Consider the following 18,107-nt stretch of genomic DNA (forward strand, 5'->3'; position numbering starts at 1 on the left):
TTCACTACTGGGTTCTATTAAGCAGTGTATCCTAAATAAACCCAAATAGTTATCCTAAAAGTAAGTGTGTTCATCCAAATAAATTAATTCATTGGTTTATATTTAAACCCTTGGCCACGGGGCTCCCTCTTGAACCCTGATGCTCTAAGTTTCCCTTTATGACACATCACAGGAAGTGAATACTTTTGTCCTATTGTGCCTACAATCACCTCTGCCTTGTCGGGTCACACTGCACTTCAGCTCTGAAAGTCCGGCCACCACACCTTGAATTCCTACTCTCATTTGGCTAATGTAAATAATTGATCAGGGATAGAAAAGTTCTGAAGAAAAGCCTCCCCCTTTTGTACCCTCCTGTGGGGAAGAGTCTGGCTGCTGTCCGTCTCCCGGTGACCAGAGGAGGAAGAACCACCTATTTTCAGAGGTGGCCTGAGGCGGGGGTTGTTCTCTCTGGAAGATTCTGGGGCAGCCCAATAAGAGTTAGTTGGGGTGGGAATAAGTGCCTTCTCCGGTTTTGGAGTTCTGGCATGTCGTCTCCGAGGGGTTGGAGGGACACACTCTTTCAGCAGGGCAGGGCACGACCTTGCCTTCCACCCCTCCCCCACCAGCCCCAGATCTGACACAGGACCTTCCCAGAGACACAGCCTGTTTCCCTCTTCTGTGTCCTTCTCCAGCTACAACACAGGCTCACCGGCGACATTCACGATTCTAAAGGTGGCTTCCTGGCCTGGGTGAACCCAACTTGGAAACAGGTGAGCAAGGAGGTAACAGAGCCTAGCCTGGGGGGCAGACGGCCTGGAAATCTGAGTCATAGTTCTTCACCGCTTGCCCAAGGATTTGCTGTCCCTTGGCTGGTGTGCTATTTTCTCCTTGCAAAACTATCTATCCTGCCGCCAAATGTACCCTAAGCCTGCCTCCTGTCAGTGAGACGAGGGATAAGCCATAACTGGAGGGCCCTGAAAGGGCCAGCCCTGAGTCGGAGACCTCCAGGCTCAAACGGGTTTTGCCCTGGAGATGTGATCAGTCGACCAAGCACTGGCTGGCCTGCTAACCCAGGCAGGAATGCAACTTAGTGCCAGGTGAGGACCACACACGTGGCTTTGTTCAACAAGTCCGGAGCTAGACCCCAGAAGTTCTTGGTTTCCTCCAAACGACTGCACAGAAGCAGTGGCCAAAGCCCTCTTGTGTTTGATGAGTCATCTTGTGTCTGCACGATGCGGCTTAGACATCGTAAGAGTGCTTGTGTAGCTGTTGTGTCTGGCTCGGGCTTTTAAGAGGAGACGAGATGGCCAAGTACCCAAGCCTCAACGCTAATGGGCACTTTGTAAGCAAAGCTTAACCTCCAAAGCCTCATCTACATTCCTCATCGTCCACTCACCGGCCCTACGAAGAAAGGTCAGACAACCTGGATTTACTTCAGAGAATTTGACAGTGTGTGCATTTAGGAAAGCATGAGGCAGAGTGAAGCCCTTTACTCTTCTCATCCTAAAGCTAGGACTTTATCCTTATAGGGTTAGGCAGGCAAACAGCTTCGGGGTCTCTGAAAAAGTTTTACCAAGTGTGATGCCAGAATCCATGTCTTCAGGGATTTTTAATATATTTATGTGTATTCGTGTAATAAAGTTTACGAGTCACTCTACACGCATCATCTTACTTAAGCTTCATAAAACTCTAAGAATCAAACATGTATTATGATGTCCATTTTACAGATGAGGAAACAGGTTCATAAGAACAAGATCGGGGCGCCTGGGGGGCCCAGTCGGTTGAGCGCCCAACTTGGGCTTCAGGTCGTGATCTCCCGGTCCATGAGTTCGAACCCGGCGTCGGGCTCTGTGCTGACGGCTCGGCCCGGAGCCTGCTTCCGATTCTGTGTCTCCCTCTCTCTCTCTGCCCCTCCCCTGCTCATGCTCTGTCTCTCTCTCTCTCTCTCTGTCAAAAATAAATAAACATTAAAAAAAAAATTAAAGAACAAGATCATCTGCTCAAGCATGACGTCACCGGGAGTTGCCCGGCATTGAGATAGAGAACCGACATCCTGACTCCAAATCCGCCTCTGTTTCCCTCCAACGACTCCACTCCATCTCCCTGAGATGTCTTCACTGAAACCCCTCCCCGCACACTTCGGAGAATCCTCCAAACAACCTGTGTTCCACGATGCTCAGAGGTTGGAGTTTCCCCGCGGGTGCACATCCCACCCGCGGCCACGAGATGGCAGGGTCGCCCCGACCACCGAGGGCTCCATTCCTCGCGCCAGTAGGGGGCTGTCGTTCCTCGCTTCACAACGTGAGAAACGAAAACAAAAAAAGAAAAACAAAACAAAACAATAAAACTTCAGTGTCCACGTTGATGAAATGAGGTGGTGGGAGGTTTGTTTTCCCTTTTCTTTCTTTTCTTTTTCTCTTTTAAGTCAGGCAGGGAGAGTTCAAACAAACAAGTCTCTCCATTTTCACCACTGTGTTTGCTTTTCGAGGCACGAGGTCAGGACTTGGGCCAGCCGCCGAGCCTACATTATTCATCTGTCCAGCGCCAGCCCTGGAACAAATGGGAAGAAATGAAGTAGCTTCAGTCGAAGGGAAACAGTGTTGTTATTGTTGCTGGTGACAGTTCTATCTGCCAACAAACATAAAAACATACTTTGGAACCCGGAATGGGCTTGTCAGAGGGAACTTTTGTCCCATGTTTGGGCTGGGATGCTTCCAGATAGAAATCAGGCGGGGGGGAGAGCTGTGCCCGGCAGCCACTGACCCGAATGCCAAGCCATCAGCTGCCGGTCTCATCTGGGTGTTATGTGCCCACGGTCCGCGAGGCTCCGTCTCGCCAGCCGGGGTCCCTGCCCCGAATGGGTCTTACGGGAGAGGAGCGAGGGGCACGTAGTCCAGGATGACGGGCTCTCCGCAGGCGGGATCGGCAGGCTTGGATTCTGAGCTTCTGGAAGGCGGTCCTCGCTCTGGGGCTCTGGGATAACGAAAAGTGGTCTTGATTCCACAGGACTTACTTGCTGCCAGGTCCCAATTATCTCGAGACTGTTGGCAGCACCTTTTAAGGTCCTTTTGCCACATGGGCTAGTTGCTCTAGAGAGAAAGCCTCCCTTGCTGTGTCTGCTGGTGAGGGTTCAGGGTGGAAAACTCATGCTCACACCAGTGGGAAACGGCATGATCCTCAAGGCCCATCTGCACGGCCCTTCTCCAGTTATGTAACCCAAGTGGAAGGGCCCGTGTGGAGCCGTCCAGCGCCTCCTTTCCCTCTGGTGAGGGACCTACACTAATGAGGCTTCTGTTTGGAAGGCAGGAGGTATGATGAGTTAGCACGATGGTGAATGTCACGGAAACATGGCAGAAGTGAGGATGCCCCGAGAATGTTCACCACTCAGTGCTCCACACGGGGCCGTCTCCAAGACCTCAGTTACCACTGAACATTTTAACTAGAGCCGAAAGGTGGAAAGGCATCTTAGACGTGATCTCGCCCCAAATGCCCACGTCCAGGTGGGTGGGTTCCCTGTAGAAGGAGTTCTCCGGGTGTCCAGTGAATGTTACCTTATTTGCAAGTGGAGTCACTGCTCGAGGGATGGGAAGCGATTGCCCCCGTCATACACCAAACTGGTGGCCAGCCAGGGACTGGAACCCTCAGGATGGCCCTGGCCCCCTTCCCTTTGCCTCCCCACATTTTAAAACCGTCAGATTGATCTGGAAGCCCTATTTTGATCTACAATTTCCGTCAGGGCTGAGCAGTAATAAGCCAGACACAATCCAAAGGGAGGCCTCTTATTTCCAACCTTCAGGATTATTTCAGTCTCAGTTGTAATGGCTCTAGGGCCACAGTGTAACTCCTACCAGTGGGTGTTTGTGACAGAGGGAAAGAAGTTATTCAATGGAGCATAGGTTGACAAATTATTTTTCTGTAAAAGTCCAGATAGGGGATGTTTTAGGCTTTGTGGGCCATATTGTGTCCATGACAACCCTGTTTTGTGGTTCTCCCATGAAAGCTGCCATAGGGGACACGCAGAAGAGTGAGCGTGGCTGACTCTCGTAGAACTGTCCTTACGGGGAAGCCTTGGTGGCTCATTCGGTCGAGTGTCTGACTCTTGATTCTGGCTCAGGTTGTGATCTCACTATGTTGGGACTGAGCCCCATGTTGGGCTCTGTGCTGGGCATGATGCCTGCTTGGGATTCTCTCTCTCTCTCCCTCTCCCTCTGCCCCTGCCCCCCTTCTCAAAATTAAAAAAATAAAATAAAATAAGAAGAACTGTCTTTACAAAACCAGATGGGAGGGCAACCGCCCTGGGCCCTCAGGCTGAAGTGTGATAGAAGACTTGGTCTCTGACTCAGTCTTCTTTGGCACAGTCCAGACCTTTGCAGAGGAGTGTTACTCAGCGTTTCAGAATATGTTGGCATTCAGTTGTCTCCACCTACCTGAGTCAATAGAAGTCTTAATCTTTTTCAGTCGGGGGCTCAGCCGTCCTAAGACGATTTATTTGTGTGGTGCTCTTGTGTTTTCATGTCACACCTCTTCCGCCTGTGACACCAGCAGGGGAAGGTAACAGACCTTAGAGACGAGGAAACCGAGGGGCGAGCAATGGAGACGGAATCTCACACCTTCTTTGTCCAACGCGTGCCTGAGACTGTCATGCCTGGCGCTGTGCTGTGTTATCTCACTTAATCCTCAGAAGATCCTGGGAGATTTTTATGATTATGCCAATTTTATAGATACATACCCAGGAAGATTAAACAACGTGCTCAAGTCTTACCCACAAGCAGCGGTTTCCCCTGTACCGCACTGAAGGCTTAATTCCTAGGAATTATCACCTGTCCCAGGGCAAGGAGGCCATGTTAACAATCTGTATGCGCTTAGCGCCTGCACACGCCCCAGTGCTCAGTACGTGGCTGCCGAGTGTGAAGTATTTGATGAGACGACAAGAGCTTTTTTTTTTAAAGTTTATTTATTTTGAGGGAGAGACAGTGTGAGGGGCAGAGAGAGAGGGAGAGAGAGAGAATCCCAAGCAGGCTCCACACTGTCAGCGCAGAGCCCGACGCGGGGCTCGAACTCATGAACCGTGAGAGCGTGACCAGAGCCGAAATCAAGATTTGGACCTTAACTGACTGATCCGCCCAGGCGCCCCAGCGATGACAAGAACTCTTCATTGCAAATTTTTATCTAATGTTCTCGTTAAGAATAACTGTCTACTCCTGTCCCACACTGACTTGACCCCCAGGTTGGATTTTGCTTTATTCTGTCCGAATGCTTCAGGAGAGATGGTCGGTCGTGGTGGTGGTGGTGGTGGTGCCTTCCCCACACCCTGGGAGGCCAGAGCCCCGGGGCTGCCGTGAGTGCCCTGGGGGTGCTGGGCTATGGGAGGGACTATCTAGAGATAGGGCTGTTAGTTCTTCACGAGTTCCCATCTTCCACTCTGAGGGGGCATAGGAAAATCACTGACAGAAACGAAAAGCACCATCTGGAACCTCAAAGACATTTTCTTTCTCAAAATTTGTGGCAAATGGAGCCATTCTCTGACCAACAGGGGTCTTTAGGCCGATGAGCTGCTGTTTGGTTGGTCTGGGACATGCGGCCCGGGCCACGTGACTTTGGAGAAATGGGTTCTGGGCTCTCAGTTCCAGTTTCGTCCTGGGGCTAGGCCCAGACAATCCTCAGAGCCCCGTCCAGTTAGAGGAAGAGAGAGCAGCCAGAGTGTTCTCCGTGGGGAGGCCCGAGGGGGTAGTGAAATCATCTGCAGCTAAAACTATGACGGGCTCTGTCTGTAGTGAGGACTGGGGTTTCCCGCTGACCCAGAGGCCACCCTGGGGGTGAGGGTGGGGAAGACTCTGTAGACCACCTTGCATCTGGACTTTCCTCTTGTGGACCTCAGTTCACCTTCAGAGAAGAATCTAAAGAGCAGAGATTGAGGGAGTTTGGGTCTGGCAAGACCCAGGGAAGCGGACCGTTCTAGAATTTCACCAAAGGAAGGGATGGGGTAGGTGGGGTGGTGGTGGTAAGTGGCTGATCTCACCCTTCCTCATAACAAGCGGTGACGGTGACAGCAACACTGTGGCCTGGGGATGGGCTGTGGCTTGGCACACCGCAACATGTTCACGTTGACTGTGCGACTCACCGCGACTGTATCAGTGTCTGTAAAATAAGGACATGAGACGACAATTTCAAATGTATATTTCATGCCAAAGAGCTTGGGGATGAGTGTTTCGAGGGTCGGTGGCTCTTCGGGTGGGGGTGGGGTGGTGAATCTTATTTTTTAAATCTTTAATCAGTTGTGGGCATTTTAGAATAGAAAGGATTAATTCCTATCCCTATTTGATGCTAAATTATCATCCAGCTTTTAATTTACCCTTTACTTTTTTTGTTTTGGACACACAGAACATTTAATGTAGTGAATTCTAGAAATACTTTCAGTCTTGACTTTTCTACATGGTTTTTGTGCTTTCAGAGTTGTTTCTTTTTTTCCTGACAAGGCCAGGTATTCTATTCATGCATAATTTTTAATGGTTTTATTCTTTACATTTAACTTTTGAAATATTACTTTTTGTTTTTAAAGTTTTAAATTAATACCTACACATTTAAAACATTCAACTAGCATATATGTCTGTGCGTATATATATATTTTTTTTTCCATGAAAATTTAAATGCCACATTCGCACCCAATTCCCTTACCTTCTCCAGAGGCAGCTACTGTTAACAATTGATGTGTGAATTCTTCAGACGTTCTCTAAATTTGCAGCATATGTGTGTATGCACGTGTATGTTGGCATTTATTTTTACATAAGTAAAATGCATACACGTACATATGTATACAATACCATTCTGCAGCTTGGTTTTCTTCTCCTAACACTAGCTCCTAGAGATCTTTCCATGCCGGTGAACACAACTTTTCCTTATTCTTTTTAATTGCATGACAGTATGTATACATGTTCTACAATTTACACTTGTTTTTTTTTAAGTTTATTTATTTATTTTGAGAGAGGGAGTGGAGGAGGGGCAGAGAGAGAGGCAGAGAGAGAATCCCAGGCAGGCTCCACACAGAGCCTGACGTGGGCTCGATCCCATGAACCGTGAGACTATGACCTGAGCCGAAATCAAGAGTTGGACGCTCAAACCAACTGAGCCCTCCAGGTGCCCCAATTTACACTTGATTTTTCAGTTCATCTAAAATTTGTGTCAGTAAATCATGTGAGATAAGGATCCATATGGATTCTCCTTACCCAAACAACCAGCTTTCCCAACAGCGGCCTTTTCCCATGTGTTCAGTTGGGAGATGCTTTATTTTATACTCTGTTTTCTAAGTCGGCCCAGTGGACAACACTTTCAGAGTGTGGGTTCCATATGTGATCTTGTTTGAGTCTCACTGCGATTCTGTGACATGGGAAGTATTTTTTTCTATTTCCCATCTGAGCAGGTGAGGGGTAAGGTGTGAGGTTCGAGGTCAAGTGGCTGCCCCATGTCACACAGCCGAGTCTCCTGACTTCCAAATCCAAGCTTTCCGGGCACCATGGGCGTGACCTCAGGGAGTTCCTGACATTGGAAGCGGTGAAGACGGAGAGCCCCAACTCCTTCCTCTCTGCCACCTGTTCCTCCTCCCTTCTTCTTTCCACAATTATTTACTGAGCTTCTACTGTGTGACGGGTGCTGTGCTTGCATTCGCCATAAAAAAGCTTCTGAACTTTCAGAAGCAAGTTCGCTATTCCCACCTTCAGATTCCTCCTCTATGGGGTACATTTAAACTCCAAGATTCTATGAAGGAAATTTCTTCCAATTAACCAGATAATCAAATGCTGCAAATCACCAATGTCCTTGATGATTTTGTTTAAAATCAGGGATGTGCTATAACATCTTGAAAACTTCATGGGATCCCACACTGGGAGGTTCCGTCTGGTCTCTTGCCTCAGACAGGCGACTGATCAATTTTTCAGGAGAGATGTTGCCAGTCTTTCTGTTCCTTTTTTTTTTTTTTGTAAACATTTATTTATTTTTGAGAGAAAGAGAGAGAGATACTGAGCATGAGCGGGTGTGGGGCAGAGAGACAGGGAGACACAGAATCTGAAGCAGGCTCCAGGCTCTGAGCTGTCAGCACAGAAGCCGACAAGGGGCTCGAACTCACAGACTGCGAGATCGTGAACTGAAGTCGGATGCATAACCGACTGAGCCACCCAGGCGCCCCTCAGAGAGATTATCTAAATGCAAAAATCTTCCCGTAAGGAGGGTAAGTATCAACCATTTGCCATGTGAGCAGTGAAACTTACCAAACACCCTTTCTCCTCCCCCTCCTCCTCCTCTTCCTCCTCCTTCTTCTTCTTCTTCTTCTTCTTTTTATGTGTGTGTTTATTTTTGAGAGAGAGAGAGGATGAGCAGGGGAGGGGCAGAAAGCGAGGGAGACACAGAATCTGAAGCAACTCCAGGTTCCGAGCTGTCAGCACAGAGCCCGATGCGGGGCTCGAACCCACGAGTCATGAGATCATGACCTGAGCCGAAGTCAGGCTGAACCACCCAGACGCCCCTGCACGTATTTTAAATTTTAAGACCAAGGAAAGGCATCAAAGAGCCCACTGTGACGAGGCCAATCCTAGCTTTCCCGTGGGGCTACCCCAAAGGAAGAGGTGAGGACGTCTGCCCCAGCTGTTCCTCTCAGTGAACACCACACGCCCGCCCCCTCCTCCGGGTCAAGGAGTCCGTCCACACCACCTTCTAACTGTGAGGCAGCACAGCAAAGCAGCAATGAGTCAGGCCATCGGGCCTGCCACCCAGCCTCTTCGCTGCCCCTTGGATAACCTTATCAAACTTACTATCGCCTCCGGGCCTCGCCAATTCCTACAACGGTCACGGTCGGCCCCCATTGCTCGCCACCTCCTGTGGCAGAGGCAATGGGATTTCACTTCCAAGATGAAGGACAGAAGATGCAGCATCCACCCTGGCACACCTTCGTGTGGTCACTTGCTCTGAAGGAAGTCAGTCCCACGTTACAGTCCAGGTCTCCAGCTGCCCTGGGGAAAGGCCCTCAGAGCAAGGAATCAGTTTCCGGCCAACAGCCAGCAAGGACCGGAATCCAGCCCACCAGTCCTGCGAAGAGGCAGCGAGGAAGCCTGGAGCCGGACCCCCCTGCAGGTAACCTTGAGATTGACCCCAGCCCAGGCCCACTGGTGGCCGCAGCCTGCTGAGACACCGTGATTCTCAGGAGCCCAGCTAAGTCGTGCCCAGATTCCGGGCCTGCAGATTGTGAAATGGTAAATGTTTGTTGTTTAAAACCTTTAAAAAAAGGAACAGAAAAGGGTGCCTGGGTGGCTCAGTTGGTTAAGCATCTGACTTCGGCTCAGGTTATGATCTAGTGGTTCGTGAGTTCGAGCCCTGTGACTGGCCGTGCACTGACTGTTGGGAGCCTAGAGGCTGCTTCGGACTCTCTGTTTCCCTCTGTCTCTCTACCCCAGCTTATGTACTCTTTCTTTCTCTTTCTCTCAAAATTAAATAAATAAAACATTTAAAAAAATAAAAAAATTAAATACGTGCAAACAATGATAATTAAAAAAAAAGAAAGAAAGAAAGGAGTGCACACAAATATGGAGAAAAGGCTATCTGCCATCTGGGCTTTCTCTTCGTGCTTTCCTTTCTCCCTCAGAAGCAGCCCGAGGACCCTTCCAGAGGTATTCTGTGCATGTACGAGCTTCTTTGCTTTTAAAAAAAAATTTATTTAAATAAAAATTTAAATAAAGGGGGAGGGGCAGAGGGAAAGGGAGAGAGAATCCCAAGCAGGCTATACGCTCAGTTCAGAGCCCAACCCGGGTCTCAAACTCACGAACCGTGAGATTATGACCTGAGCTGAAATCAAGAATCTGATGCTCAACCGACTGAGTCGCCCAGATGGACGTCCCGGAGCTTCTTCATTTTAAATAGGAGCAAACAGGCAACACACAGAGTGGGAGATGATGGGGACTCTTTCAGCATTTATTAAAAACAAACAAAAATTCTTACAACCCAAGGAGAAACAGATGATCCAACAGGATACCCCAGTACGAAAATGGACAAAAGACTTTTTGCAGGGGACAAAAGTCACGTAGAGGACGCTGAGCCTCACTAGCCATCAGGGGAATGCATAAAACCACGACAGGTTAGTGGCACAAGCCACAGGACGGCGGCACAGCAGGTGGAGAGCAGGAGTGGGTGCCACGGGCAGTAGATGAGAGTCTCGTGGGCCTGTCGGCTGTCACTGTCTTACCTTAGCAGCCCTCGCGGGCGCAATCCAGCTGCTCCAGACCGTGTTTCCCTAACGCTGCTGAACATCCCTTCACGTGCTCACGGGCCCTCTGTATATTCTCACCTGTGAAATGTCCGTTCTCGTCTTTTTTTTCCCATTCTTTGACTGGATTGTTTGTCCTTTTGCTGCTGACCTTTGAAAGTGCATGCTAGGTTGTTCCTTTTAAAAAAAATTTTACTGATACAGTTTTTATTTTTGGGAAAACAATGACTGTATAGCAGGTGAGATTTTTGTGTATTTGTGAGAATAGGCAGATTTGATGAAAATGCTTATGATTGCAACACAGACTTAAAGGAATTAAATTTTACTTTTCTCTTATGAGGTATTTCAAGAGTCAGAAAGGCATAGAGAAGGATATATGGGCTTACACAGAGACTTACCAAACCTTAACATTGACCCTGTTTGTTTCCGGTCACCTTTTTTTTTTTAAAAAAAAGAAAAATTAAAAACAGGTAAAGCCCTCTATGGGTTCTTTTGCATTCTGTTTCTGCTGGCCCAGAGAGAATACTGTTCTGAATTTGTTGTTTATCACTTCTGTGAATGTTTTAATGTTATTTCTACCCATAATGATATATAATATCTGTCTCCATGTTGTAAGCTCTGTCTACATGTCAGCACACTGTGTATATCACCTGGTAACGTGTTTTTCTTCATTTTCAAAATTGGACATGATGTTTTTGAGGGTTCTCTGTGTTAATATATGTAGCTCTAGTTTATTCATTACAATTCCTATATAGTATTCTTTGGTACTACGGCTTATTTATTCGTGATCTCATTGATGGATCTCAGCTGTCTCTGGTGTTCCCCGCTGTTACATACAGTATATCTCTAAGGGTGGAATTCTCAGGTGAGACGGTGTCTCTAACGCACCAGCCATGTTCTTTGAAGGGCCTGTACCAATGTGCCCTCCACCTGTGGCATGTGACAGGGACTGTCTCTCTTCTCCACCTTCACCAGCCCTTGGTAGTATCAGCCGTCCTCTGTCTGCCCATCGCTTTGGTGGGAAATGGTGTTTCAGTGGTGATTTAATGTGCAATTTCCCAATTATTAGCCACTGGGTACTCTCTTGTGAAAGGCCCATCCCTTGCCCATTTTTTCAGTACTAGATTGTTTGTTTTTCTTACTGATCTGTAAGACCTCTTCATATATTCTGGATTCTCATCCTTTGTCCTTTACACACATTAGAAATATCTTCTCTTTTAATTGTCTTTTAATTTTGCTCAAGCTGTCTTTAAAAAAAAATTATTTATTATTGAGAGACAGAACATAAGCAGGGGAGGGGCAGAGAGGGAGGAAGACACAGAATCTGAAGCAGGCTCCAGGCTCTGAGCTGTCAGCACAGAGCCCTATGCGGGGCTCAAACCCACAAACTGTAAGATCATGACCTGAGCCGAAGTCAGACGCCTAACCCACTGCACCACCCAGGCGCCCCTCAAGCTGTCTTTTTTGCTAAAAGTTATTGACAACAGGATAGTCAAATATATCAGTCTTTATCTTTACTTTTCCTTTGGTGCCCAGTTTAAAACTTCTTCCTTACTCAGAAAAGGCAAAAATATTCCCTTCTATTTTCTTCTAAAAGTTTTAAGTTTTGATATATTTTTTTCATTTAGGTAGTTAATCCAAACACAATCACTTTTGTTTTGGATGTATATTAAGGATCTACTTTTATTTTGTTTTTCCACACGAGATAACTTATTACCTAGGTACTATTCACTAAATAGTTTATTTTTTCCCCACAGACTCAAAATGCTATTTGTGTCATATGTCAAATTTACAGATATGCCTGGGTCTGTTTCTCAACCTCTATCTGTTCCTTTTTTGTTTGTTTATTCCTGTGCCGATACCATATTCTCTTAGGTACAGAAAGTTAACGCACGTTTATAATATTTGAGAGGCCTGTTGCCTTTCTTTTTCTTTGTCTTCCTTGTATTCAAAATTGGCTTTAGCTCTTCTGGGTCTTTTATTCTCCCATACACATTTTTTGGGTCCGTATCAAGTTTTATCTAAACCCACGAGATAGAGAGAGCTGGGGAGGATTTGTGGGAAATTGACATGTTTATCATCTATCATCATCTCATCCATGAGTGTGGTCTAATTCTCCATTTATCCCAGATTGCTTTTATGCCTTTTCATGCTGTTCTCTAACTTTCTTCAAAGGGTCTTGAACATTGGGAAACTTGGTCTTTGGTCTTGGTTTCCATGAGGAAGGATTTTCCCTAAAACACACTCTGCTCCTTCACCAGCTTTATCCTGGGAGAGACGAGACGGAATGGCCCATGCGAATAAGCAAAGACCAACTTGTTTTAGCATGTAGCTAAACAAAGGTCCAAAAAGGATGGGCCTTTTCCTTTTGGGAAATGAGCAGCCTGTATGATCAGACTTTTCTCTCATTTCCCTAGGGTAGGCTTGTTTTTTGCTGGAAGTTCTGCCGAAATAAGTCTAGACAGCAGCATCTTTCTCTCATTGTTGACCGTGGATGAAAAGTTTCAACATTATATGATACCTCCTGCAGGCTTTTTGGTAGATAACCTTTATCAGTTTAAAGCCATGTGCTTCTACTGCAAGGTTGTCAAGAGTTTTTATCAGGAATGGATGTTGAATTTTATCAAATTATTTTCAGCATTTATTAAAATGGATTGTATGATTTTTTTTCTCCTTTATTCTGTTTACAGGTGAATTACACCGAGTTTCTGGTAACTTTTAATTCTGATGTAACTTAGGGCTTATGTAAAAATTGATTTGTACAAGAAACTCTCGTAACCCTCTACCCACATTTACCAGTTGGCTTACGTTTTGTTTCATTTGCTTTATCATTCTTTTTATAAACACGTATATGTGCACTTTATTTTTCCTGAAATATTTTGGATTAGATTGGACATATTAGATCCTTTTATCCCTAAATATGTCAGTGTTTACTTACTAAGAACAAAGACATTCTCTTATATAACCAGGGTTCGATAACAAGTCAGGAAACGAAACGTTGATCTATCACTGTCCAATGTGGGAATGTTAAGCCAACCTTGCATTCTTAAAATAAATTTGACTATAACATGACATTTTATCCCCATTATGTCACTGGATTTGATTGGCTTTTAAAAAGGTGTTTATGTGAAAGCTTGGCCCTATCATTTTCTTCTGGGGAATGACCTTTACCCTGTCTTAAAAAGTCGGGAAGTATTTTGTTTTGTTCCATTCTCTGCAAGAGTTGTGAACAGTTGGTACTATTTCTTCATTAAATGTGAAGAATTCACCTCTGAAGGTGTGGGAAGGTTTCTAATTCGGGAATCAGTGTAATAGATAAAAGACTAGATTTTCTCTCTCTTTGTATCCATTTGGTAAATGTTTTTAAAAACTGTCATTTAACACCTTTTCTAATTAGTCGTCATAAAGTTGCCCATGACGTTAACCTATTAACTTGTAAATATGCAAGGACATATAGTCATGTCTCAGCCTTCACTCCTGATATTTTTACTTTTCTCTTTTTTCTTGATTAGTATTACCATGGATTTATTAACTTTATTAGTTTTTAAATAACCACCTTCTGGTCTTACTGATTCTCTGTTATACATTTGTTTTCTATTTTATTAACTTCTATTCTGATAGTTTTATTTTTTTTTTCTTTTCACTTTCTTTGGGTTTAATTTGCCTTTCCACGCTTTTCTGAACTTCTTAAGAAACGTGCCTTTCTTCTTTCCTGATATAAGCTTTTGTTAAATGTTTATTTATTTATGTTTGAGGGAGAGAGAGCGGGAGATGGGCAGGGAGAGAGAGAGAATCCCAAGCAGACTTGGAGCTGTCAGCGCAGAGCCCAACCTGAGGCTTGAACTCACAAACCAGGGGTTTGTGTTAATATCTCTCTGTTTATGATTTCGGATTTAATTGTTTTTCCTTTAGTTACGTCCATTTTTGCTTTGTATATTTTTGGATTATGTTATAAGCTACATGCAGATTTAAGATTGTTATAGCTTCCTGATCAATTGAACCTTTTATATACATGGCTAAAAAAATTCCAACCTGATGATCTTTGTTTTTGGTTGAGTTTAATCAGATTTCACTTTTGTAATATATTGTGACTTTTTTTTTCTAATATTTTTCTTTAAGTATCTTTTGGCAGCATTTTCCCCCTGATTCCTATTGGGAAGCTAACTGCCTCTTCTCCCTCTCCCCCAACTTTATTCCTCTGGTGGCTTGAAATTCTTCTCATGTCCCTGGATCACAATTACATTTACCTTCTTTTTTGCTAGAATTGTAAACACCTTTAGCTTTCCTTTTCAATAAAAATTAGATTTATTTGTATTTTTAAACTCTTCCTTGTTAATGACAATTGATATTCGATCAATTTCCATACTCACCTTTTCTTGCCATGGGTGTATACCACAGTTTGTCTTTGGGTGTCATTTTTTTTTTCTTTCTAAGGAACATCTTACAGTGGGAGTTTGTGGGAGTGTAATCTTTGCATATCTGAAAATATCTTTATATCACTTTCACTGTTAAAGGGTAGTTCAGCTCATGTAAGATTCTAAGTTGATGTTTAATTTTTTTTTAGCACTTCGAAGATATTCTTTCATTGTGCATTTATTTATTTATTTATTTAAGTAGACTTCATGCCAATGCAGAGCCTGAACTCATGACCTTGAAATCAAGCCCTGAGCTGAGATCAAGAGTTCAACACTTTGACTGAACCACCCAGGCACCCACCTTCATTGTCTTCTGACCTTTACTGGGGTTGATATGAAATTTGCTGAGTGTCTAATTGCCACTCATTTATAAATAATTTGTCACATTTCTCTTGTGTCTTTTAAGATCTTCTCTTTGTGTAGTTCTGTAGTTTCACTATGTTGAATCTTGATGTGTATTTATACTAGGGAGTTGGAGAACACTTTTCTCTAAGATTTCATGTCTTTCTTCAGTTATGGGAAATATTGAATTATCAGTATTACAAATATTACTTCTCTGCTATTTCCAATATTCACTTATTTTTGAAATCTTGTTCAATGAATTTAGGAGTTTTCTTAACCTAGTCCCTTTATCTCTTTGCTGCATTGTTATATATGTATAAAAACCATCTATGTGTTCTGGGTGTATTTTTCTGTGTTCCCTTACAATTGTACATTCATTTACAGTGTTCACCACAGAACTGATCTCATATATGGAGTTCTTATTTTGGGTTTAATTAATTAATTAATTAATTTTTTATGTTTATTTATTTTAAGAGAGAGACAGAGAGAGTGAGCAGGTGAGGGGCAGAGAAAGGGGGGGTAGAGAGAATCCCAAGCAGGCTCTGCACTGTCAGCACAGAGCTTAATGTGGGGCTTGAACTCACAAACCGTGAGATCATGACCTGAGCCAAAATCAAGAGTCAGACACTTAACTTACTGAGCCCCCCCAGGTGCCCCTGGTTCCTGATATTTCTTAAATAAAACATTTCTGGTTAGTTTGAATTATACCTAAATCTGTACATTGTGTAGAACACTTGAATTGGAAGGAATCTAAATCAGTTTTTTTTCTTTTCTAGGATAAAGCTGAACATAACGGCTGGTTCACTGTGGGTTGTGTCCTCACAGCGCTAGCACAATATAGACACACATTCAGTTCTGCGTGCATGTGCATGTGCATGTGAGTGCAAGGGGTTAAAAATTTCAGGTTCTCTTAATTCTGAGAGCATGTGGTGGCCAGCCCAGAGCCAGATTGAGCCATGTTAATTTCCCAGAAGATTTCAAAGAATTATCTTTTGAAAGGGGGAAGTTTGGGCTAATAAAAAACAGGATAACCTCCGGCAGTCACATGGAAAAGAATAGAAACAAATTACTCCTGGCTTGTTCGACATTGTTGCCTGGGGCTTTCTCTGGCCAAGCCAGGCTGCTTTGTTTTTCTTTGCTGCAAGGAGAGAAGTTACCAGTAATGTCCTAGGAAAGGTGAGAACCCAGGAACGTTGTGCCAAGTGCCCATCTGTGTTCTTTCTTAGGTGCAGCTCTCAGGGTGTGCGAGGCTTGCAAGGGCCCGGATGCAAGGGTTTGGGTTCCTATTTTGCCACTTCCATATCCAGGAGGGCTTGGGAGGCTTAAGTCTCCACTCTGGGCTTCAATACTTGCATCTCTTCGAGAAGAAAATTAATGTCTAGCTCATGGCCATGGTGGTGAAGGTTTGGGTAGGATAAAGGCTGTGATGCACTTGGACATGGTAAGTAATGAAAAAATGCCTAAGGGTGCCCAGATTACCCTTATCAGATCAGCTCCCCTCTTCCCCTCTGACAGGTCCTGAAACCTCACCCCTTTTGTACGTAGCTTCTTGCAGGCTAGGGGCCAGATTGATATGCGTTTTGTGCAAAAATCAAGGAATTTTAAAATACAATATAGTAAAACCTTGGATTGCAAGTAACTAGTTCTGTGAGTCTTCCACAAGCAAGCAAACATTTCTAATAAATTTTAACTTGATAAATGAGCTGGTCTTGCAATATGAGTCGTATGTGATGCTGAACGTCACATGATCACAACGGAACCAATGGTTCTTGAAATTCACTTTGATATACAAGTGCTTTGGATTACAAGCATGTTTCTGGAACGAATTATGCTCACAAACCAGGGTTTTACTGTATCCGCTATCTCTTGGCTGTGTAACAAATAACTCCAAAACGCAGCAGCTTAACACAACCATTTTTGCTATGCTTGCAGATTCTGTGGGTGAGAAATTCAAAAGGAGCACAGTTCATGATGTCTGTGGCCTCGACTGGGAGAACGCAGAGGCGGAGGTGACTGGGGGAAGAAATTTCTTCCGCTGGCTGGGGGAAGAAATCTGGAGGTCCACTCACATTGCCAGCTGTCAGTGAGGCCTCCATACTAGGAATACCTCCACGTGGCATCTCCACATGGCATGGGCTTCCTCGCAGTAGAGTGGCCAACTAAAGGGTCTGATGGCAAGTTTCTCAAGAGAACCACGCAAAAACTATAACACGTTTTAGGCCTTAGCTTGGGAGTCCCATAACGTCACTTCTGCTGCGTCTGAAGCCCCTCCAGGTTTAAGAGGAGGAAGCAGAGACTCCACCTCTCGATGGCAGGAAAGTCAAAATCTCTTCATGAGAAAGATCGCGTGGAATGGTAGTTACAGTTGTGGCATCTTTGGAAACTCCAGTGTGCCATGGGGGTGAGTCAACAAGAAGTCCCTGAAATTTCTGACTGGATCTGGCAAGACGGTGAAAGGCAGGTTTGAGGAGAAGAACAGCAAGGTCATGGCCACAGCGATTGGGGTGGAAATAGCCGTGGCAGAGAGAGAGAATGGGGAGAAAGGAACGGAAAACAGAGTTAGCGTTGGGACAGATCAGCCTCCTGGAAGAAATGAGGAAAGAGATGAAAAGGGGGAAGAAGAGTCGAGAGGCTCTGAGGTTTGAACCTGGGTGCTCAGACAGGCAGGGCTGCCATTACCTGAAATAGAAAAGTCAGCAGGGAAAGGCAGGAACCTCCTATTCCCTCTTCCCCCTCCAGAGATTTGCTCATCTCCCAGCAACTCACATCTGCACAGTCTCCATCTATTTTGATAGAGATGACATCAAGGGCTAGAAGTGGAAAGGAGGCCATTTGTGAACCTGAACTTGAGTCAAGATCCTGTGTTAACTAAGCTTACCTACATAACTATATTGGGGAAGAAACAGCTGTACATGTGGAGTGTCTGTACGATGTGTTAGCACCGTCATGGAAGGTATAATCCAAACATTGCCTATTAAAGGATCTCAAGTCCCTTTTTTATGGCATTATTTGTCCTTGGAGGTCAGACCCTTAGGGTTCCATATTCTATCACTTCTTTGTGGCTTCACCTCACTGTCCTGTTCTACCCTGATCTCTGCCTTCTGGGCACCGAGATGGTTTAAATA

At 44.9% G+C, this 18,107-nt stretch overlaps 1 long non-coding RNA gene across 1 annotated transcript; it reads left to right on the top strand.

The window, feature by feature from the left end:
* Window positions 1-253: 253 nt before the first annotated feature.
* Window positions 254-17,893, top strand: LOC122235893. Its single transcript, XR_006214009.1, has 3 exons — window positions 254-421; window positions 672-749; window positions 16,915-17,893. It is a non-coding gene; the product is annotated as an uncharacterized LOC122235893 (long non-coding RNA).
* The last annotated feature ends 214 nt before the right edge of the window (window positions 17,894-18,107 follow it).

Source organism: Panthera tigris, chromosome F3 (genome assembly GCF_018350195.1).
Source record: "Panthera tigris isolate Pti1 chromosome F3, P.tigris_Pti1_mat1.1, whole genome shotgun sequence".
Taxonomy (NCBI): Eukaryota; Metazoa; Chordata; class Mammalia; order Carnivora; family Felidae; genus Panthera; species Panthera tigris.